The following is a 24,015-nucleotide window of genomic DNA, read 5'->3' as shown; positions in this document are numbered from 1 at the left end:
CTAACTGAAAACAATAATAATCATAGCTGATTCTCATTATTTATGGTAGTTATATTCTATAGAATTGCCACAAATGCTGATGGAATACTGAACCATTGTCCCTGGGAGAAACACATCATTAGGTTTCTTAGAGCCTCTGATCACAGCATTTCCATGAATCCCATCTATACATAACCTTGTTGTATGTATGTTCTTGTTTAAAGACACCTTGCTTGGTTTACATGGTTTAACCATTTATGTTGAACTTGGGGCCAACAGCACTATAACTCATTCCTGAATGACACTTATCTAATACACGTGTTTTCCCTGCAAAGCTTGTCACAGCCTTCTTGCACTTAGGAACACTAGACAGCACTCAAGCACTATAATTTTAGTTAGCAAGTATTTTATATAGTGAAATCACCAACAAAAAGCATAAAAATGAGAAAACCTAAATAGACCATGAAAAGGACACTTACAGTGTGAGAACTGCAACAAGAAAGCAGAGAATCACCTTGTTCAAGGCAGCTGGAAACCCATGTTAGATGATTCAGTATTTTTAATATTCTGTACATGTTTGTGAATGACTGCAAAAGTACTGTATTGATTTGGGGGCTACAGATAAGTTTTAGTAACTAAGTTAATATGCAAATATAGACTCTGAGAATAATGAGGGCCACCTGCATATGCTTTTTAGGTTAGAAAGGAGAAAATAGTTCCCTTTAGTCACTGAATTAGCGAATGAAAGACTTTGGTTTAGTATTTCCTTCCATCTCTCGGTTCCTTATTTGCTTAATTGAGTGACAAATTCTAATTAGTCATCCCTGACCAATATAATTTAGGAAGGAGCCATGTCTTCATCACTCTCCTTCCAACTCCTGGTCCTATTCCTGAGTATAGTAGGCATTCAGTTAATGCTTAAAGGATTGCATGAACCCCTTCCCTCATTTGTAAGGGGAACTTTGCGGAATCAGTGTGAACATCAAATGCCAGTAACGTGAGCAGAGCTGTAACCACAGGCAAAAATATTGCCTATGGTGGCAACTTTAATTATTTTTAATAACATAGTAATCAGTATCTTGATTAATTTATAAGTGATGTTATACAGTTTAACACGTTAATATAGGACTTTCTGCTATAAAACAGGGGTCATCTGTTAAATACATATGTTTAAATATAATAATAAACTAATGGGTCCCTTAATGCAAGGATAAAAGGAAAGATTGGTTAACAAAAGAAACACTATCTGGCAGTTAACAAAGGGGAAAGATTTTTGAATCTGTTATCCCCTGAAAACATAAATGTAAACTTATAACAGTATTGGACACAGTAGCTGAATTCTGATTCCTTATTTTCATGAACATATTCTACCTGCATCTTTTCATTGTTTTGTTCGCTTGCAAAACACATTGAATAAATTATGAAATTTTCTTCATGTTGATTTTTTGGTTTTTTTTTATTTTTTATCTTTTTGTTTGTTCAATTTCATGTTTTTAATTTTTTTTTTTTAATGAAGGTACTAGGGATTTAACCAAGGACCTCATGTATGCTAAGCATGTGCTCTACCATTGAGCTATGTCCCTCCGCACTTGGTTTTATTTTTTATTCTTTGTTCCTCAGAGGGAATTAAATATTCTGGTGGTGGAAAGAAGCCCTGTCACTCTGGCCATCCACTTGGCTTTCTTAGAACAGTGTCTAAGTCCACTGATACACACTTACAAAATAAGTAATTGGTTTACTTAATCAAGTCAAGTAAGAAATTTTTTTTGAACGGTGTTCTTTTCAATTAATGATGAACAATTATTCTTGAAAGAGGAGATTTTTAAAGGATCCCTTTTTCTTCTTTTTTCAGTATTGGCTGATCCATATTTGCACTGGATGCCTTGGAAGTGTTTGGCCTATGCTTCCTATGCTTTTTCAAAATGATTGTCAGCGAGAGTAATGAGCCTTGGACCAGTCCAGTAGCTTTGCTAACTAACATACGATTGCAGAAGGATTTTTAACATCCTGCTGACTGTGCTGGTCCTGCAGAGCCTCACAACACGAAAATTGTCTCTTGCAGCTCAGCTTACGAAACCTTTACATGTTTGGAAATACTCCTTCTGAGGCAGGATTTATACTTACTTTTGAATCCAAGTTCTTATTGTGATACCAGTATTAAACAGGAGACAGAAAAGCTGACAATGATTCAGCTTGCATTTCTCATCAGTGTTCAAACTGTTATTTGCATGTCATTCCTTATTGCATTTTCTGCTTTGTACAAGCTCTGGAAACGATAAAGGTGTTTCATACAAATTCACAATCCAGAAATGCTGACTCTAGATTAAGTCTTGTAAACATATCTAAGTGACAGACGTACCATTTTCATTAGAGATGCTTTAAGTCGGGCCTGTAAAAGCTTGTGTTATTACTGCAAACGGGGAAAATGCTTGAATGAACCCTAATCTTTGAGGCACTGAGGGGCTTATCTTTGAGGCACATATTTAATCACAAAGTTTTGCTTGCTTCTACCGTGTCCTTATTTTACTTACGGAAATAGTCATCTTTTAAAGTCATTCATTCAGTACGTTGTTTTAAAAAATTATTTTCTAAATATAAAACGTTTATATTAGAAACACTGTTTACAGTACCACAGTGGAAATTAATATAGCCAACATAATTAATTTGATTCACTATATCCCAGGAGGTAACACTTGTTGGGGGGGGGGGAAATGATATTCTTACCTAAATAAAGTACTAGTGCATTATAATGATTTTTTATCAACATGACTTATGAGCTTATGATAAGACCCAATAAATGTGTATTGATTGGTTGTTTGGATGTAAAATACATAGATACAGCAAAGTACTTTAGGTTAGTTTATAAACTCAATATTGTCTTTCCTCTGAATAATGAATTGTTGATGCATTAGTAAAGTTTAGAAATGCTGATAGAAAACATAAAAGAAAGCAGTTTCCTTGCTTAGCTGAAAAATAAATAGATTGGCTATCTGAACTAGCTGGATCTTTCCCCCTGCTTTTTTTCTGGAAAAAAAAAAAAAGAAGCAAAGGTAAAACAAACAAAAGACCATAAATATGGAAAACTTCCTGAGAAATCAGAGGTCAGGCAAGATGAGTTCTAATGTTTGGTGACAGACTGCTAATCCCCTTCATCTTTCACCTCTGTGCTCCTGTCAGATTCCAAATGATGACTCCAGGCCCCCCTGACCTGAAGATTTCACTCATGTATGGTGTTCCACCGTGCTTCCTAACATTGGTATGGGGGAAAGGCTGGGCAAGGTTTTTAACAGTAAACGTTAGAATCAAGGAGGTTATTTTTGAGTCCACTGACTTAACTAGACGATGACATTTATCTGAACTCACATTACTCATGTAACTCATAATGTAATATTATTTTAACTCCATGTGCTTAGAAAAGCAAAATAGGATTACACTTTGACCATTAGTCTAAAAACAATGACCAAAACCAAATTATACCAAGATTCATCACAATGTATTTGGCATCTAGGAGAAACCCTTCCGTTTTCTTTCTCTTTTTCTCCCCCAAGTTCACTATTGTTACTGGATTTGAAAGGTAGTCATTTACTAAATCCTTAAAAATGATTCTTTTTTTTTTTTTTTAAACTCAATGTATTGAAACTAAAAACAAAACCCCCGGTTTATCCATTCGTCCATGCTCTCCTTATCTGTGAGCTGTGAGCTTCTTCTTGCTGTTGCTCTTGCTGTTTTAAGATTCCACACATAATAGAGATCATATGGTATTTGTTCTTCTCTGTCTGAATTATTCTGTTAGCATTATGCTTTCGAGGTCTATCCATGTTGTCATAAAAGGAAAGATTTCCTTCTTTTTATGGCTGGATAATACTCCATTGTGTGTAAATACCACGCTTCTTTATCCATTCCTCCATTGATGGACACTTAGATTGTTTCCATATTGTGGCTGTTGTAAATAATGCTGCAGTGAATATGGGGTGCATATTTTTTTTTCTGAATATGAATTTAATATATTAGTGTCAGTACGCCAAATAGGAACTAATAATTAAATCAACTTAATAAGTTTGATTTACCATATCCCAGAATAGAACACATCTTGACCTTTAGAAGTGAAGTTGACCATAACTAAACTTTTGAACGACTCACCCTGAAAATGCATAACAATATATGCCTAATTGGCATGGAGTTAATGTCATGAACTTATTTTTTTTATTGAGTTTATGTAATGCTTACTGTGTGCCAGATACTATAATACTGTTCTAAGATATTTTAGCTTACTTATTATAATTGTACTTATTAAAATGATCATTTATAGATAGATGAAGCTTTGGCTGTTTTTTTTTCCCCTTCTTACTTTTTTCCTTTTTCTTATGATGAAAAAAACAAATTGAACTGAGTCAATTGTAAAGAACTAACTGGCTTCGGTGAACGACTCATGAATCATGTAGCATCCAATCCAGCGAGCAGAGTGGAGCTCCGCGGAGCCACAGAAAGGGAAACGTTTTAAAGGCAAGACAAGGAATCATGAACAAAAACGATTACTTGAGGCTTAGGTAACATACTGATAGGGGACGGATGGGGTCTCTGTGGCAGGTTTTCTCATCTTCCTTTGGGGGATGGAAAGGTCCCTGTGACAGGTTAACTCATTGATATTCACCAGAAAATTCCTGACCGACCGGTTAAGGACTATATTTCTAGGGGAGGTCAAAGCTGCAGTTTGGTTAGATATTAAGCTCCCTCCAGTTTGGAAGCATGGCCTAGCAAAAGTGACTCCATTTGGAGCCTTCTCTCCCCCCACCTTTTAACACTTTCTTTTTTGAGTGTTGTAGCTGGAGCTGTAATTATGATTCCACCAATTATGTAATTATGGTTCTGTTTGCAAGGGACACACTTCCTTCCAATCCCCACCCCAAAAGTTTAGTGATCCCAAGGGCTTAGAGTAAGAGCTGGACTTCACATTTCTTGAGCAGGTCTATTACAGTGATAAGGAGCTAAAGGTCCATGAAGAATTACCTTCTTTACATAAGTGGGTACCATATCAAGAAGGCTAGGGAAGAAGTCACAGAGCACACATTATTTAATTGCCAGAATTTCTAGTGCCCCAAAGCCACAGAAGTCACAGCTGCTTAAACACGACTTGCCCTTTAACTAATGGACAAAAGTGTTGAATGGGACTTACATGTGTAAGACTTAAAAAAAATTAATATCACCACCAATGACAAAGAGCATATTAAAAAGTACCATGAAGTCATGATAAGAAAGAGGTCATGGATGTAAAATTATCAAATGTTTTGTGTTTTGAAAGTGTGGGGGAGGAAAAATAATTTTCCCTCCACCCTGCTAGGTTCCTGGCTGAGACCCTCCTGTCGTAAAAGAGATGAAAGGAGAAAAACAAACAGGCGTTTAATAACGTGTATCTCCCGTATCTGAGAGAGAGATCCGGGAAAACTGAGTAACTCTCTGAAATGTCCCAAGTCATAACCTTAAAAACGTTTTTCATCAAAGACAAAAGAAAGATACTGGGGACTAGGAGAGGAGGCCAGTTATGGGGTTTGGTCAGGAAAAGGCAAGTGAACAAGGGTAAGGTTGTTACGCCTATTTAAGTCATTGCCTTCTCCATCAGTAAGAGTTTCTAGAGATTTAGAGTCAACCTTCTCTCCCCGGTACAGAAAGGGAGACACTCTTGCAAATGGAGATTTCCCTCATAAATGTAAATATCTCTTACAAAAGAGTGACTTCTACTCAGTTTTCAGAGCTTCTCCTGTGTCTGCTGTTTCTTAAAAATAATCAGCCTAAAATAATCCTTACGCCAAAGAGGTGTATTTTTGTGGCTGGCAAGTTCTTCCCATCAAAAGTAACTCTTTTTCTTCTGTTCTGAATTATTCAACTCTACCAGGGTCCCTAAATAACAACATAAAGTGAAATGTCAGCCCTATTCTAAAACAATGAAATATCAGTGCTTTCCCTCTGGATATGTAATTTGATTTGGAAGTGTTATAAGGCCAATTAAACACAATTTGCTCAGCAAATGGAAAGGGCCAATAAAGCCAAGTGGTGACTGTGGCTTTTCTTTTGTGCTTCCTTTTCTCTTAACTGTTTGCTACTTACCAATGTCAGACTGCTTATCTAGTGAAGAGGTATCCTCTGCTCCACTGGTCCAGGCTTATGTTTTAAGCAGTGACTGTAAGGAGATTTGTACAATCGTCTGCTAACTCCAATTCTTTCTCATTTGGTTGGAGTTTGAGCATAACATGCCTCCTACCCAGGGGGATGTAGAAATCAGAATTGCATCACAACTTTCTACAAAGAAAAACTCCTCTGATTTCCGTCCAGCTCTCCATCATTTATGTCTTTGATGTGGTGAGGAGGTTAGACCCCTTCTTAGTGAATGCTGTGATTTATTTGTCATATTCTTTGGAATGTATTTCTTGGGTCTTTTGGTATCTCAGCTGAAATTTCCGTTTTAGCATCCCGTTATGTACTTAATTACTTAATTGGTAAATACTTACTTGATTTTTACCTAAACTGGAAACTCCACCTGACCTATCACTGAGTTATGACCTATACTCCAGTATGTAGATATTTTATCTCTTGTAGATATATTGCAAGTGATGAAAATTGAACTCACATTATTATAAAATATGGAATTTATTATTTCACATATGAAAACTATGTGAAAATATGGGTGAGTTTGATGTTACAGATACTGGTCCAAGGACTTGAATGTTTTCACTTGTCTCTTATGTCTGTCTCTGCTTCTCTTTTTGTATGTTTCATTTTTTTCCATTGACTTTTCCATGAATTTAGAACCATGGTTATTGGCAGTTTCTGACTTATGCTTTCAGAGATTCATGACCACAGAAGAAAAGAGGTTTTGGAAATTCTCAGGGAATCATTTTCATTGTTTAAACTTGGGTCACATGTTCACCCATCACAGTGACCTGGAGAGATTAGATGCTGTGGGTGCCCACCTTAGCCCATGAGCCCACACCTGGACAAAATGGGTGGGAAGTTAGTTTTTTTTTTTTTAAGATGTGGGATACAGACACATAGTAGTTGTGTTCATATCATGAACAAAAGACACTGGGGGGGGGGAATATAGACTTAAATCAGCAGATAAGTTAAACCAATGTACACGTGATTTTTTTAGGTTTGTGTAAATATATGTGCATCTCATTACATCAGTAAAGTGCATGGTGGAGTGAGGGGGCCAGAGTGAGTGACAGGAAGTGCAGGGAGGAGAAGATGTGCACTGGGTTCAGAAAACTAATTCGTGGTAAGAAGATGGAAGTGACACTAATTACCATCATCACCATCACCTTTGCGTTTGCTCTTTTTGCCAAGTAGAACACTTTGGCATTATTAGGAGGCATAATATACTGTGAGAATTGTGGGTAACATTGATTTCAGACTTAAAAAATGCCTTTCAATATGGTAGGAACGACTATAATAACAACTGTCAAAGATCGGTGCTGTTTTTAATCAATAGAAGATAGACCATTGTATATTAAAATCCTACAATACTTTAGGCACTGAAGAGAGAACAGAGCTCTACGCAATCACGCATGAATGTCTGTTACAGCAGCACTTGTTCTGATGGAAAACTTCAAATATCACTCGGCTGTTACTTCTGCCTGGGTTTGCTTTGTATCCCATGGAGATGATCTGACCTTAAGCTTTTGTTAGCTTCAAAGAGAGCTACGTTCTTGCCTCATCTCTGCGGGGCTGAAGAAACAGACCCTCAGTTAACAACAGGAAACCAAATTGATTTTAATATTGTGAATTCTTTACTCTGATGCACGAAATGTTATCTGGGCCATCTCAGTGGGCTGGTGATTATAGAGCTGGATTAGACTTCAGAATACAAACTGACTCTGTAGGTCTGGTATAGCTCTAAGGTCCAGAGGTAGAGAGTGTTAGGTGGCCCTCTTGATAATCACCTGTGATTATGTTAATGGACTCCTGAGCCAACATGTTACTTCCATCGGCGTGTACACAACCCACCTTCTTCACTGTTTCCAGTGGTTACAACTCCCAGCAAGAAACAGTCTGTCAGCATATGAATACTGGTTGGATACAGCCAATGAAATCTCTCTCAGAATATCTGCCCATTATGTTAAATAGGAAATACATATTGAAGGCTGGGATAACCTGGGTCAAACTGTTACAAGCAGAATCACATGAATCAGGGATCTGACTCAAAATGTAGCTTGCCTAATAATTTGAAAGGAACAGGTATTCAGGAGGCACAGGTGAAGCCTTATGTAAAATAGCCCCATACATGTTCCCAAGAAAGCACTTGGGAACTTTGGAGATCAAGGACTCCTTCCTGCTTCCTGTGCCTTACGGTTACCTGAGGGAGAAGGACTTGACCTCCAGTGAAGCCCCCAGGTCCTTTCTTACTGCCTGAAAACATGCATGGGGCTCAGTGTCACATAGGAGTTCTGTAAGGGGTGTGTGCCATTCTCCTTACTCATACAAAGGAGTATTTAGGTCATAAATATCTCTATTTTATGTTCAGGTAACAGCCTTTTTCAATAGACTGTGGCCCATTAACCGTAGCTTATGGGTTGTTTACCACAGGCAATGCTAGACAGTTGGCATTTCATGGATAAGGACTCCCTCACTAGTCAGCACCATTAACTTACTTGCCAGGAAATCTGTCATTGTCATGTTTACCTGGAGATTTGACTGAGTCACCTTATTTACTTCTGAGAGCTGGTCCCTTGGTCAGGGAGTTAATGAATGGCAGACCTGCTGATTCACCATCTTCCAAAATTTCTTCCTGCTGACGTGGATACAGAGATTAGTAAAACAGTCCCTACTCTCGAATACCTTTACAATCTAAGGAGAGGGACGCAAAACTAACCTCACAGATAATGAATCCAAAAGCCTAAACATGGTGCATGGTACAGAACAGGTCTCTGAATAGATGGTAATATTTTAGAAAGTAGTAGGAACAGTGCAGTGGTGGATTGCTTTAACATGGTTAGGTATTATGAGAAGGGTAAAGTCTTAGTGGATAATATAATTGGTATACGGTTCAAGTTTACTCATTCTGCTGACATTTATTGAATAATCGTCCATGTGCCAGACACTCTAGGAGGATAAATGAGCCAGAATTCCTGGTTCCGATGAGCTTTCAGGCTTGGAGGAAAAATAGCCAGGTAAATAAGTAACACATTGTGGCATTATGTTAACTGAAGTAAGTTAGACACAGAAAGACAAATACTGTTCTTATTTGAATGTGTGTCTATTCTCACACGTGGAACCTAAGAAAGCTGAACTCAAAGAAATGGAGAGAAGTGGGGCTGAGGTGTGGATGCAATGGGGAAATGTTGGTCGAAGGGTACAAACTTACTGTTAGAATGGGAATAAGCTTTGGGGATCTGATATAAAGCACGGTGATTATAGTTAACAATACTTGCAATTGAGAGACTAGATCTTTTCTTACCTCTAACGGAGGCACTAGGGATCAAACCCAGGACCTTGTGCATGCCAAGCACATGGTCTACTATTGAGCTAATCCGTCCCCCATCCCCCGCCCCCAACCCGACCACTTTAACACCAAGTGTTCAACAACCACTACCTTGAGGGTTTCAGCAGGGGAATGACAAGACTATGACTGGGTTTCAGAAAGATAAATTGGTCAAGAATATGAAAGGAAAGAAAATGGAAGCTTACAGAATATGGGGTTAGAGAAAATTGTTAGAAGCCTGCTGTAATATGACAGCAATGAAGTAATAAGAGAATCTAGGGAAGCAATCATAGATCAATTGATAGAAACTATAACTAATACGATTTGTTGAGAGCACTGACAAGGCTCAAGCTTTTAGCACTGATCACAGCAGGGGTGGGGGATGGGAAAGCTGCTGAGATAGAAATTGCCCAAAGAGGAAGATAAATGCACCTCTGGATTTGCTGAATTTGAGACGTTTGAAGGTCAAGGTTTGTATCTTTCGGATGGAGGTAGCTTACAGGCAGGCAGGAGCTTTATCTGAAGCAAACAGTTACTGGGGGAGAGGATGGATATCGGTGACTTTGCGGGAGAGAAGGGGAAAGTGCATTCAATGATGGGCTGGATGGTTCTTGCTCCCATCAGTTTATAGTCGAACTACAGAGATAAATATCATCACGTATCGTGTGGGTGAATGTATATTTCCAAACTCGTATTCCTGTTCTGATGAGAAAAGTCTTACTTCTAGGGGAAAAACAAAGAATGTAACTAAAGCCTGTGATACTAGAAGGCTTTCGAAGTTAAGCTGGGTTCAGAACTGAAAGATAAGGAGTTGTCTTGGAGAAAGGTGGTGGAAGTGAAGAGTGCTCCAGATTGAGGGAGACACTTGTGGCAGGAGATGGTTGGGAGTATTCAGGATGTCCTGAGTAAGTGGGAACACAGGGAGAGATGTGGGCAGGATCCAGACTGTTCTGAACTTGGGGAACAGGGTAAGGCTTTTGTCTGTTTCCTAAGAATGAGATGCCATTTAAGGTTTTCTTTTCTGAGAAATCATTGAACTTGATGTTCTTGACCAGGATAGTACAGCCCAGATGGGGAGTGGTGAGTGCTAAGGAACCAGAGCCAAAATAGAAGGGGTTGAGCTGCAGCCTGCCAGCCTACAAGGCCTGCACTCGCCCAGCTTTAAGACTGAAGAAAGAGCCTGGAGGCAGTGACAGATTCCAGTGGTTTCATGGATGAGGGAGCTTCCTTGTTGGAAGTAAGGTCCTGGAGTGACTCCCTACCGTGTGTGGCAGAAGGCGGGCAGGACATGGCAGTCTTCGCTCCCAGGGCAGGGGGAGGTTTGCAGTTACTGGGGAAGTGACCTCAGGTTGGCCCATTAGTTACCAGGGAAACCAGAAGAGAGGCACGCCCCTTACCATTTGATAAGAATGGTCACTAGCTGGGGACTAGGGCAAGTTTGTAGCAAGGTCAGTCCTGTGAGGAGAGTGTAGGGGAAGCAGGAACTGGTTGACCACGGGATGTACAGAGAGCAAGAGAACAGCCATGTTGAGTGGCCTGACCTTACAGAAGGGAGTCGTCATCCCCCAGAGGGTTTGTGTTAGGAGAGGGCTGAGTCTCATGGCTTTCTCTGCATGCACAAATAGGCGTAACTGACTTAGTCCTCAGACCGTGTTTTTGTATCACTTGGTGCTTCAGAGGGCAGATGACACATCTGTGGAGAAACCAGATTGTTCCTACTATACCATTGTCTCCCATCCCTACCAAAAAAAAAAAAAAAAAAAAGAAAAGAAAAAAATTCAAGAGAATGCAAAAGAACACTGTTTTTGCTGCTGCTTCAGAGAATTGATTACCAGCCTCCTAGAGGCAACTCTAACCCAAGAAACAAGCAAAAGTGACTTGTTGGAATCAGCACTTACCTTAAGAGTACCATTATCCTCTATTGAATGTTTCAACGCATAATGGAAGTGATTTTTGGTTACTCAGAGAAGGGATTCCTTTGCAATTATGTGCCTCTTTGCAGAGACTCAGCATTGTGTAGTTAAAAGTGTAAGGAGCAAAAATGCAGAATTCCTGCTGTGAAAATCACCACTTCCAAAGGGCTGCATCATTCCTAGACAGTGGTTACCTTTGCGGTATGATTACTACTTGGAAATTGCCTCCTTGCCTGGGGCTCTTCTCACACAAAGAAGTCATTCTTTGGGTGGCTGGATGGCAGCTTTATTTATCAATTACTCTCTAATAAATTACACTGTAGTTATGCCTGATCATGGGTAACTTTTACTTCCTTTTTGACTCTCTTGGCTCTCTTGAATTCAGATTGTGTGACAAACCACAACATTTATGAAAACAAAATACTTCTCAGAGCTACCATTTATTAAGGCTAATGGTATGTTAGTAGCAAAGAATGATAGTTTGAATTCTCTCATTCAAGGGAAAGATCTCTATAATATGGAAGATATTATCATGGCTGAAAGTCACTTTTCACATCAAGTTTCATCAGTATACTTAGTCTCTGTCCTTTGAGAGTGAAATGCGCAGGAAATTCCAATGCATATAGTATTGCCTTTTTAAAAATATTTTTTATTTTATTTTAATTTTATTTTTTGAAGCTTTTTTTTTGTTGAGTTATAGTCATTTCACAATGTTGTGTCAAATTCCAGGGCAGAGCACAATTTTTCAGTTATATGTGAACATACATACATTCATTGTCACATTCTCTTTCGCTGTGAGCGACCACAAGATCCTGTATATATTTCCCTGTGCTACACAGTACATAGAGTATTGTCTTTTGAGTCACAAAATATGATGTAAAAGAAAATTTTCTTTCGTAGCATGAATGTTCTTTGTACTTCAAAATATCCAGCGAGTGAATTAATGTTGGGAATGCTTGACACACTTAAAAACACTCATAATACTGGCAGCAACCTATGTCCTAATTATAATATATAGCCAGAGAAGGTAAAAATCTTTCACAGTTTTTCCTTTAACTGTTCTTTTCCCAAACTGAACTTTGAAAAAAATGTCCCAGGAAGAGCCCCATAATCCTTAGCTGTAAGTTCTATAAATATCACTCTATAATTTTGTTGACTTAAAGAAAGAAACACAACATAAGAGTTGTGAGTTTAAGTTTTAATCAAGGACGTTGCTGAGAGCTATAGCCCGGGAGGCAGTCACTCAGCTATGAGGAAACTTCTTCCAAGAGGTAGGGAAGGAAGAAATGGCTCAGAAATACGTGCAGTCAAGCATACATCTTGCTAAAAGATTACCACTAATCGCTAAGAGCAGATATCTCAAGTTAATGATTTTAGTGCTTTTCTGTTTATAGGAAGATGCAAGAATCCAGGGTCATTAAAATTATTCCTGGGGTACACATCTAACTAAGAACATGTTGATCCAAAGCAGAGAGTGCCTCATCCTGTTTTTCATCCTGAATTTCCTTCACGTTGCACAGGGTGTGGGCAATTGCAGTGGGTTAGACTTAACCCTTGTGGAAGTGGGTGGTGAACCAATACTGTTTTGTTTTTCTTTGTCCACAACTTGCCTTTTTCACTGAACAGAATGTCACAGATACGTGATAGCAATTATGTAACAATGGATAAATTATGTAGTGCATATGTTTCAATAGAAAAATGTCTAGAAGTGTTCATACCTTAAGTGTTGCCTGTGGGTCAGGAGGGAAAAAGGAGATGTGTAATATTTTAATCAAATTATAATTAAATGTTAATCTAATTGTCATTTTAATATTATATATTATTATGTTTATTTTTTCGATTTTCATATGGTTAAAATTTTTGCTATAAAATAGGTAAAAAACAATTTAAAATAGTAATATGATAACACTAGCTGAGTAAAATTAAAAATATTTTTCGTATCAGAATCAAAAAGCATAAGATTATTTCATATTGAGAATATATGTTTTTCAGAAAGCTACATAACTCTACCCCAGAAAGTTGTATCTGACTGGTTATTGTACAAATAAAACAAGGTAATCAGTTCAGAACGACGTAGAAGCTGATACTGCTTTCTTGTTCTTACTTCTTATTCATGGAAAGCGAGTACAAGACATAAAGGGTTTAAAGATCTAGGTCATTGGCCCAGGATTCTGCATTAATTATTCTCATAAAAGCACAAATGGTTATCAATCAACTTTGTCAGCTCTAATGCCATCATCAGAGTGATGATGAGCCAAAGGAAATTATAAGCTATTTATAAATTTCTCTTAACTACCTAGGAGTCATACTTTGAATTTTATGACTTGAATAGAATAAGATTGCTTTTTAGAATTTGTTTAGTGATAGGCTTAACATTGTTAACACACCTGAAGATTCATACTTTTACTAGACTATTGGCAAAAAACCCAAAAATACTTAATGACATTTTTATGAATTTGAATAAATTCTACCTTTACAACTTCTAGACTGTGATAATGCCTAAGTATTATGTCCTTAATAAGCCCCAGATCTCATTGACAATAGTTGATTTGCTTTATTATGTTTCACCTAAAAGTTATGAATTGACAAAAGGGATATTTTTATGAATTACAAATTTAAAGAGAAAATAAGCAGAAAGTTTTAGTATTACAATGTAGCCTTTAGCATTTTAAACCAATGAATTAATTGCCTTGGATACTTTTGCCTCAGAAAATGGAAAAAGAAGTGTGGGGACAAAACAAAAAAGATGAAAAAATTAACAAATGCTTGTGAGATAGTACAGACAGAGAATCAGAAGCGAGATACCCCAAATCATGGAGCATTTATCTTCATCATCCAGCCTGGTCCTTCCTCCCTGGAAGACCTAATAGTAACTTGTTCACGTGCTTGCTATTTGCTAGCAGTTGATAATAATGACCCTTCTAGTCCTTATAAGATTCTTAAATGGCTTTTGAAGATTAAAGAAAAATGAGACCATGCTCAAGTACCAGTTGGTGGAGTTTATTCTTTAAAGCCTTCAAAATGGACTAAGGTTAAGGTTAATGGTGTATAACTTCTTCAGATTTATGAGTGTCTTTTTTTGACCAGTGCCTCCAGACAGAAAGCTTATAGCGTATAATATTTTCTAGATTTGTGCATCTTGACTTAATCCAGTTTTTTTTTTTTTTCATCATTGGGTTCTTCTTGTAGATCCTGGTAGTTTCCAAGACTGAAAGGAAGTTGAGGGTTTTATCATGGCTATCAAGCGCTATAGGACAAAGACAGTCTCAGCTGAAATTTCCTAGCTGAATAAACATGTATTAATCATCAGATGTACACATGAGCTCATACACATGCTTGATCACAGGCATGCACACTATTCTCAGTTATACCCTTCATTCTGTCAGCTCAGTGCAGTGCTGACCATTAAACCTTTGAGGCATTGTGATAGAACTCTGCAAGACAGCATCCTTAGAGGCAGATAAGTTGAAGTTCTGGCTGCTGGATTCAGCTACCCTTCCAGTTGCAGTGGGGAAGAAAGAAACTCTGATTGCAGGAATCAGTAGAATCCTTAGCTTGGAGTACAATGAAATTGTAGGCTGGAGGGCTTGCTCGATTTTTATATTGTGTTTATGCAAAGATGCTTCTGTCTGGACATTTCTAGTGAATCCACCTGTATCTTGAACACTACTTGTTTAACTCTGGAGCATTATTCTAACATCTATTACAATCATTAACAAGCCATCTGATATTTTAAAAAATAATGATAGCTGAAGTACTTGTAGTAGGCAATTCTGCTACATTTGATTAGAAATTTAGAAAAGTTTTGATTAAAACCTTTAAAATATTACCTAGACACACTATGGGATGGATTAAAATTCAGTCCTATCACCCAGTCTGTGTTGAAGTATACTGAAGTACATTTTAGAAAATGTAATACTTGTCTTGTATTGGCAATTATCAGAACCACTAAAAGCTATGAATATAATTGGGCTCGAGTAAATACTGATAAAATTAATGACAGTCATTGAAAATTCTGTTTCTTCTAGCTGTTATTATTAGAACAATCCTAGCAGTGTTTAGATGAATGTTCTATATATCCAAATCCATATTTACTTTGATAAGTAATTCAGAAAATTTAATTTCTGAGTTGCTTTTGGATGAACAAGAAAAAAGTATATTTAGAATTTTATCAAATCTTCTGCATTTACGCAGAATATATTCTTTGGTGGACATATATATGGGCTTCATTCTTTTATTCAGAAATGTTTATTGAGTGTCTCCTACACTTCAGGCAGGTGCAGTAAGAATGGATAGGATCTGGTGCCTCCCTCAAGGAGTGGACAGTCTCTTACAAACACATGCATGAGGCAGATGTATAAACAATCTGTGAGCCCTTATTTTAGTTTTATAAGTAGAGTGTGTGCATGAAAGGCATTTATTTGACTAATACAGAAAAGCGAAAAAAGCATATTAAAGCCACCTAAAACTTAGGTATATTTTTCTAATCAGTTTTCTTTTTTTTAAAGTGTAATTATTAATTGTATTATCTATTTATTAGCCTATTGAAAATTACAAAATTCTTGCTTATGGTTGATTTTTATTGTTGATTTCCAGACTCAATGAAACCCATTTTTACATATGTTTATGCCACTGGTCTTAATGGATATAAGGAAAAGAGCTTTTAACTTACCTAGAAGTAATTCATTTCCTTTTTGAAATGGCTTTGTTGATACTGAGCAAAACTGAAATATATAAGGAATAAATACAGAGGGAATAAATAGAGGGGATGGTATTTAATGACAGAAGAAAAGTAGAGAAAGATAAAAATTCTTAAAATTAAGGTTTGATCTGATTGACACCTGGGTATCAATAGCTTATTTTTAAAGCAACCTAAGTGTCCATCAACACATGAATGGATAAAGAAGATATGGCATATATATACACAGTGGAATATTACTCAGCCATACAAAAGAATGAAATAACGCCATTTGCAGCAGGCATGGGTGGACCTAGAGCTTATCATGCTAAATGAAGTAAGTCAGGCAGAGAAACACAAATATCATATGATATCACTTATATGTGGAAGCTAAAAAATAATACTAATGAATTTATTAACAAACAGAAACACTCACAGACATAGAAAACAAACTTATGGTTACTAAAGGGGAAGTGGAGTGGAGGGAAAAATTAGAAATATGGGATTAACAGATAGATATTACCATATATAAAATAAACAACAGTGATTTACTGTGTAGCACAGGGAACTATATTCGGTATCTTGTAATAACCTATAATGGAAAATAAAAAAAAAATATATATATATATCTCCAAATCACTTTGATGTACACCTGAAACTAACACAATATTGTGAGTCAACTATACTTCAAAAAAATATTTTAAAATGTTCATAGAAAAAAAAGATCACAAAGTAGTCCTTTTTTATAAATGGTTCAACTGCTAGCAAAGTATACTATTTTATTATTCTTAGTTCTTTGTTTTAGTATTTTTGTGATTAAGAATACAGTTTTTTCTAGTAATAACCTATCCTCTAAAAAAAAATAAGTTATTAGTCATCTTCTCTAATTGTAGGTATTGTGAAGAGGGGCTGGAAGTGAGATAGAAAAAAAGAAAAGTTATGAGGATGCTTGCTTTAACAAGAACTTATATCCTGAGTTGATCTTTTTGTTAGAGTTCAGAAATCTCTAATTTCTTTCTCTCATATATTAAGATTCCCATACTTTTGAAAGTTGGTTGTTGGATTATTTTAGATGAGACTATAATCCACAGACACTTTCACTCAAATTAGAAGGTGATGGAATGTACTTAGTTGAGATAACTTTTGAATAATACAATATAAAGTTCTAGATAATCTAGTTGCAGTTTTTTTTTTCTCTGAAGTAAATGCTCTATTTGTATATTTTAGTCAGTTTTTCTAGGACATGTTAGTCAAGACCTGATGGAATTACTCAGTAAGTAACTTTCTATAGTGGCTCCCTATATTTCTTTTTTGATTCATTTGATGTGTTTTATTATTTATCATTATTTATTCTGAAAGTCAATAAATGTCTTGAAATCTTAAAGATTATTTCCAAATGGTTGTAGGTAAAATAGTTAAGAACAATTGTTCTAGAAAAGATTGCATTGGTTTTAACTTCAACTCAACATTGTAGCTATAAGACTTTGAGCATTCTGTATCCCAGCTTTCTTGTATATAAAATAGATATTGTTATTATAAAGTCTGCATCATGAAAATATGAGAATTAAATGAGTTGTTCATCTGTAAAAGGAATTATGACACAGAAAAATTGCTCAATAGAGTTTTAAGTCTGATAGCTGTTATTATTGACCTCCTCATTAACAATTATTGTTTCTGATGATGGCTCATAAAGCAGTTTCTTCCATATGTGAATTTGATGAAAAATAGCACACATGCACACACACATAGATTTTCATAGTCGAGTAAGTTTATGAAACCCTAAATTAAGCAAAATTAATTTATCAATGTTTGTAAGCTAATGTGCACTGGAATTTTTCAAAGGTGCATATAGTGGTGCATGTAGTTTACCCCTAGTTTATCAACCACACAACCTTCTTTTCACCGAGCACACTAACACCAGAATAGCTGCGGAGGGGGGGGGGTGCTTTTCAGGTAGAGAGGTTTTTCATTGGGCAGGACTTCATGGACCCCTGCAGGTCCTTTCAGATCCATGGCTCCTGCACAATAAATGCTAACAGCACTCCCCAGTTCTTGTGACAACAAAAACTGCCCTCCTGTAATTCACATGTCACCCTGATTTGAATCCAGTAGGCTAGGGGAGCATAAAGGAGCTCTGCATTCTTATGAACCTGGCCATCTAGAGTCCTCTAGGAAGGAAGCTAAAGGAATGCATTGTGTCACTAAAACTCTTTAAAAGGTTTGAGAAGTGGTTACACAAATTTATGCACATGTAATAATTCACTGAGCTGTATACGAAGTTTTGTGTATTTAATATATTCGTGTTATTCCTCAATAAATCCCCTAGATGATCATCACTGATATACCAGAGTTTTGTGAGAAGTAACTCAACGTGATTTAGGACATGTGGGGATATAAGATCGTTTTCTCCATCCCTAGAGTCAAGTGATCTTGAATTTTGGTGGTTTTCTTTTTCTCCATTGTGAAAGAATTTGAATTAGATAACCATTTTCAGCATACTGCTTGGTAAGAATTTTGACTCTATAGATAAATAAAAGGGAAAGCAAACAAATAAAGATTAGATTCAGTTTTACTCCTGTCAGCTCAAGCACAGTATTTTGCTGTTTAATTAAACAAATAGTATTATTATTGATATTAGTTTATCCAACAAACTTACTAATTAAAGCTGACATTTTTCCAATAAAATCACTTTGCTTATATAGAAATCTTCATTTCTTTGATCTTCTGCAGGGGGGATGAATTAACACTCCAAGCAATTCTTTTGTCTTGTCACTTCAGTGACATGAAACACAGTTTGAATGGATATGGCCATAATGCACAATAGTTCCTGTGTTTTCAGAGTGAAAAGCCATTAACAGTTATTTCAGGATTACTGTGTTTATGACACTTGTAAATTGATTTATGGTATTAGCCAAGCATGCGAGTGAACAAAAGCCTTTTCATTTTCTTGGTGTTTATCCTTTCCCAGCTTCAAGGTGTTGAGTGATTCAGATCACACTTCAGGCTTATGGAAATATGTTGGACTTCCTCTGCTTAAGATCTGATTCCTGAATCAGGGGACTAGTTTACCCTAGCTTGACAGTCACATGAAAAGGAATTTCATAAAGGACACTTGAAGTCAGAGGGAAGTGAGAGTGACATCCACCCCATCACGAAAATGTCAAATGGCCTTATATAAAAGACACTTGCTTATTGCAGGTGATTCTTAAGCCTTTATTATGTGGAAAGAAAATAAAATTTAAACAATTCTACATGATAGCACTGTCCCAGACTGGTACACAAATCCATTGAGTTATTTTTAAAACCCCAATCTGGATGCCAGTATAATAATGTATCCCTTCCTGCTGACTATACTAAAAGTTGCTCATCTATTTCAAGCTTCCCCAGTAGAAAAATGTTGTTCAGTGATTTAGCATGCACAAAGTTCATTCTGATCTCTAGAAACCGTGGTGGCTGAAACAACCTAATCCTATTTCTTAGTGAAGAGGAATGTCGACACAGCCCTTCTGGGGGCTGTTTACCTTCTCCTCCTCCTTTAGAAATGGCAGGTGGGCTGCTGCTGACATGGCTTCCTTGTGTAGCTGCTCCAGTAGGAAGAAGGCTTTCAGGAATAGTGATCATGACTTTTTTTTTTTATTCCTGTGGACTTCCTTAATTATACTTTCTTTTTAGAAATTTGACCTGAGCATGTTTGTGAGTAATTATGGACAGAAAATGCCAAGAATGTGAAAAACACCAGCAAGGGGAATTCTACTATCCCAAACTAGCTGCCTTCCTAAGCTACTTTTGGTCCATTTACCTCACTGGTCAGATTCTATTCCTTTTTGAGTGACAGGAATGTCTTTATTTTGAAATTCAGGTATATGTATTTGTGGTACATTATTTCCTTCAAGGGAAAAAAAAAGTATCTACAATTCAGCAGGACCATTGGAAAATCATAGTGTCAAAGGTTTTGAGTAAACATGACACCATTACTGCTAAGTGTGAAAAAAACAAGTGGTTACTAGGGAATGATTATTCAGAATATATTAACAAAAGCTCAAGGCCTTTAATTTAAAAATTCTTTGTGTTACTCTATGATTTAGAAAGGTGGCATATATATATACAAAGTGACATTATAATCTTAACTCATTTTATTACTTTTTGCCTTTCCTCTACTACATTAATGGAATTTAAAGCAGACTACAAAAGAAAAAAATGCAAAATCAGTGAATTAAGACTTAAAGCATGAAAAAAATATCAGAAGACATCCAGAGTATATACTAACAGCTATCCAGATTTAGATAATTAATATAAACTGGGCTTATATTTTCTTAGTTGGACCATGACATCCCAAACCCAAAAAGGAATAAGGAACAAACTTTGGCTTACATTATATACTACTTGTGCAGAATGTGTGGAACAGATATAAGGAACAAACTTTGGCTTACATTATATACTTCTTGTGCAGAATGTGTGGAACAGATACACTTGTGTTCAAAGAAACCCCAAATTTTCTGAATCTGGTTCAAACAAAAGAGCTCTGGATAGCATGGTAGCCTTAAAGGAATCTTTTTGCCTATTATTTTGTTTTTGTTATGGAAGTATGCCAGTGGATGTTCTCATTATTTTGTCCACCTTTTGCCTAAAGGAATCTCCTTACTGCTGTTGGAATATTTTATACTAATTTTTGATTTCCACAGACTGAATAAAGACTAAAAGTGTCTTTATTATGGAAATATTCAAATATGGCCCAGATAGAAAAAAGGACTTCCATATACATATATAATAATATATAAACTAATATTAATATATAATATATATAATATACATATGTATAGTGCAGCTTCAGCAATGATCAATATTATATCATTTCTTTTATTCTACGTACACTATCAATTAGCTATTTCTGAATTGAAAACCATGCTAAAACAGATTGATTTCATACAAGAAACATTTAGTACTCTTCCTAAGTGTACTGTTTTCTTCAGATGTGTGGAGGAGGAAATAGATATTTTTTCCTTCTGTTCTTCTGTGTTCTCGGCTGGGTCTCTGTAACAAAAGACAGGAGAAAAGCATGCAGCTTTATGTGGTCTAAGTTTTATGTGATATGGGAGCCCTCACAAGGAAGTGAAGACCTGAAGAAGTGGTTACACCTGAGCTTTTTCATGCTAGGGTTGAGGAAGAGCGTGGAAAAATGTGATAGAACCAAAGGGGTCTGAGCCAAGTGTAGTAAACTGCAAGAAATTTGGCAAAGTCTGTTCATGCAGATTCCTTACAGCACCCCTCCAGCCTGGGAGATAAGGATGCTCCTTTCCTCCATGTATGGGGAGGGCAAGTCTCACATGAGGGTTTTATGAATTGCTTTAGGGGAAGGTCAAAGAGCCTGTCAGTCACCTAAAATTCCTTCCTAAAATTCCTTCAGCTTAAAACATTCAGTAAGCCAACATGCCATATTTGGGGGTAGTGTGTCCTGACCCTAGTCAGGCAGTTCTGCGATCTTAGCCAGTCTGGACTGATGATGATCAGGCTGGTTCCTGCATCTGTGTTCAACTGGCAAGTCGTCTGGGGCTGGCTTGTCTAGGATGCCTTTCCTCCCACACTGGTGGTTGTTGGCAGAGGGTTACAGGTGGTGATGGGGAAATCCCTCTCATCTTCCAGCAGGCTGATCCAGTCTAGACTGAGCAGGGTTCTAAAAAAGAGAGAATAAAAAATAGGCCAGACTTCCTGAGGCCTGAGCTTAGAGCTCATACTCTTGGTCAAAGACCAACCAGATTTAAGAAGTGAGGAAATACCTGTGAAGTCATCTTGCAAAGCCTGGGGATCCAGGAAGTAAGAAGAATTGAAGACTTTTTGATAGCAGTTTATCACCCTCCCCCTACACTTTGAAAAACTTTTTTTTAGAGTATTGAAAATCATGATCATTTCACCACTAAATACTTGAGTGAATAGTCTTTCATTTTTTAAGTCCTTACGATTTTATAACTCAAATAGAAGTCATATAAGTTATTGATCCTTTCTGAATCCGGGTGTTATTACTAGAGGCTATATCCTAATTTCCACTAACAACAAAGTTACCATCACTATTGCTAGGAGTCAGTTTGCTTTGTTACCCTGTTATGTATGCTGAACATATCTTATCTCACTTAACACAGGTAAGTATGCTTGCAGGACATCAAATCTTACATTCATTTATAGGGATGAGCAAGAAAGGTTGGGTGAACTGCCTAAAGCCACAGAGTTAATAAGTGATGGCTTTGAACTCGTGATAAACTGACTCCACTTTCAATGTTCTTATTCACTGCACATCAAGCTCTCCTGCCGCTGGGCAGCAGGCCACAGTATGCTGACATTTTCTGGGAGGCCAGGTAGAATGGAAAGGCTAAGCCAACTCTCTTCTCCATTTTTTTAAAGCAGCAAATGAATTTAAGTCAAGGGAGTAAGTTGTTTCTAGATTTAACACCGTGGAGCTTTTGTAAGAACATCACTGGGCTCTATGAGGTCACTGCAAAGTTGATGATGTGTGTATGTTAGAGGCTATTGTTTTGGAGACACAAAGAGTTCCATTTCCTTATTGTTGTGTTAGAAGTGTCCCATATGGTATGCATCCCTATCCATGTTCCTTTTTTCTGTCTCAAAACCAATCTGTTCTTAATCACTGTCACACTAGTGATGCTGGAGAAGCTGAGGCAGTGGGAAGGATCAGTTCTTAATGACAGTAAGACATCTGTTTCCTTTTGCGGGAGATGCCAGGGGTGATTTTCTTCTTTCTGAGGATGAGCTGGCATAGTAGGAAGATGTAACCCATTTGGTCCAGATTCATGAAAATTCATTGATTCTTTTTTGGATCCGAGTTAATGTCAGGCAGTCAGACATCAACTTTATGTGACTATGCCTCAAAAATAGTTTAGTATGTATTTTTTTCTTAAAGTCAGCTCCATCCTGAGTTGCAATAATTGCTTTTATTTTGAGGTCTGGTGTGAGGCAGTTTATTCATATTCTTTGAAGAAAGACAAATGGTAATATAATTTTATTGCTATCTTACTGTTGCAAAACATAATTACTAAACACTATGCCCATTCTGCATTCTGACAGTGAAACTGTGACAGACTGTCCCTTTTCAAGACGAAAGCTATTTTGGGGCTGTCGTCATCATCGCCTAGTGGAGTCTTGCTTGCAGGGGGTCACATTTAAGCTTCCAATGACTTTTATGTAATAGCCTCTTAATGTATATGTCTCAGGTAAATTGAAGCTAATCCCTGCAGGAGATAAGGTCAAATGTAAAGCTAACCATTATCCGTATTCTGGAAACTGATGGTATCATCAATGTTTGTTATGGCTTTTAATTGATAGTCATTTAAAATCAGAGCTTCAGTGTAGCATACTTTTATGGGAGAGAATTTCTTGGATCAAGACCCTGTAGTTAAAAATCATTAAAATTACAAAAGTAAGATCATCATTATTGAACAATTAGTATCTACGAGCTATTTTATTATGGCAATTAGAGACTGTAGATCTCACTAGCCTAAATCAGTAGATTAATTGAAATTGAGCCTGTTTTCACTCACTTGGCTGTCTGGTATTTTTATTCTCTATTTCAGGGTAGGATGATATATTAATCTGGAAATAATAGTCTAAAAACATTTGAAAGCTTTACTCCTTACAGATAGAGGACAGCTCATTAAACAAATACATAAGATGCCCTTAAAGAAATCAGCATTGAATGTTAATGGAACAGAATATTAAATAATAGATTGCAGGTAAAGAGTTGATATATAATTATAAACAATGAATTTAGATGACTATTATCAGTGTTTCAGAAGAGAGAAGGAAAAGAAAAATTCAAAGGCCAAGACATTAATATTCTCTTCTGGTTTTTCATCTTAGAAATAGCTAGATAGTTCAGTATCCTCCAAATTTGTGCATATGTGTAAAACTTAGGCAGTGTTCTGCTTTTTATAGTGAAAGCAATTTTTTCACTTTTTATTTTTTGT

The 24,015-nt window shown here is 36.7% G+C and overlaps 1 protein-coding gene across 18 annotated transcripts in view; it reads left to right on the top strand.

Annotated features, from left to right (window-relative positions):
* Positions 1-24,015, top strand: part of CHL1 (cell adhesion molecule L1 like) — a 184,072-nt gene that overhangs the window by 77,014 nt on the left and 83,043 nt on the right. The gene's annotated exons all lie outside the window — the stretch shown is intronic.

This window comes from Camelus ferus, chromosome 17, assembly GCF_009834535.1.
Source record: "Camelus ferus isolate YT-003-E chromosome 17, BCGSAC_Cfer_1.0, whole genome shotgun sequence".
In the NCBI taxonomy this organism is placed as follows: domain Eukaryota; kingdom Metazoa; phylum Chordata; class Mammalia; order Artiodactyla; family Camelidae; genus Camelus; species Camelus ferus.
Note: the sequence above shows the minus strand (reverse complement) of the source record. Positions and strands in the feature narration are given on the sequence as shown.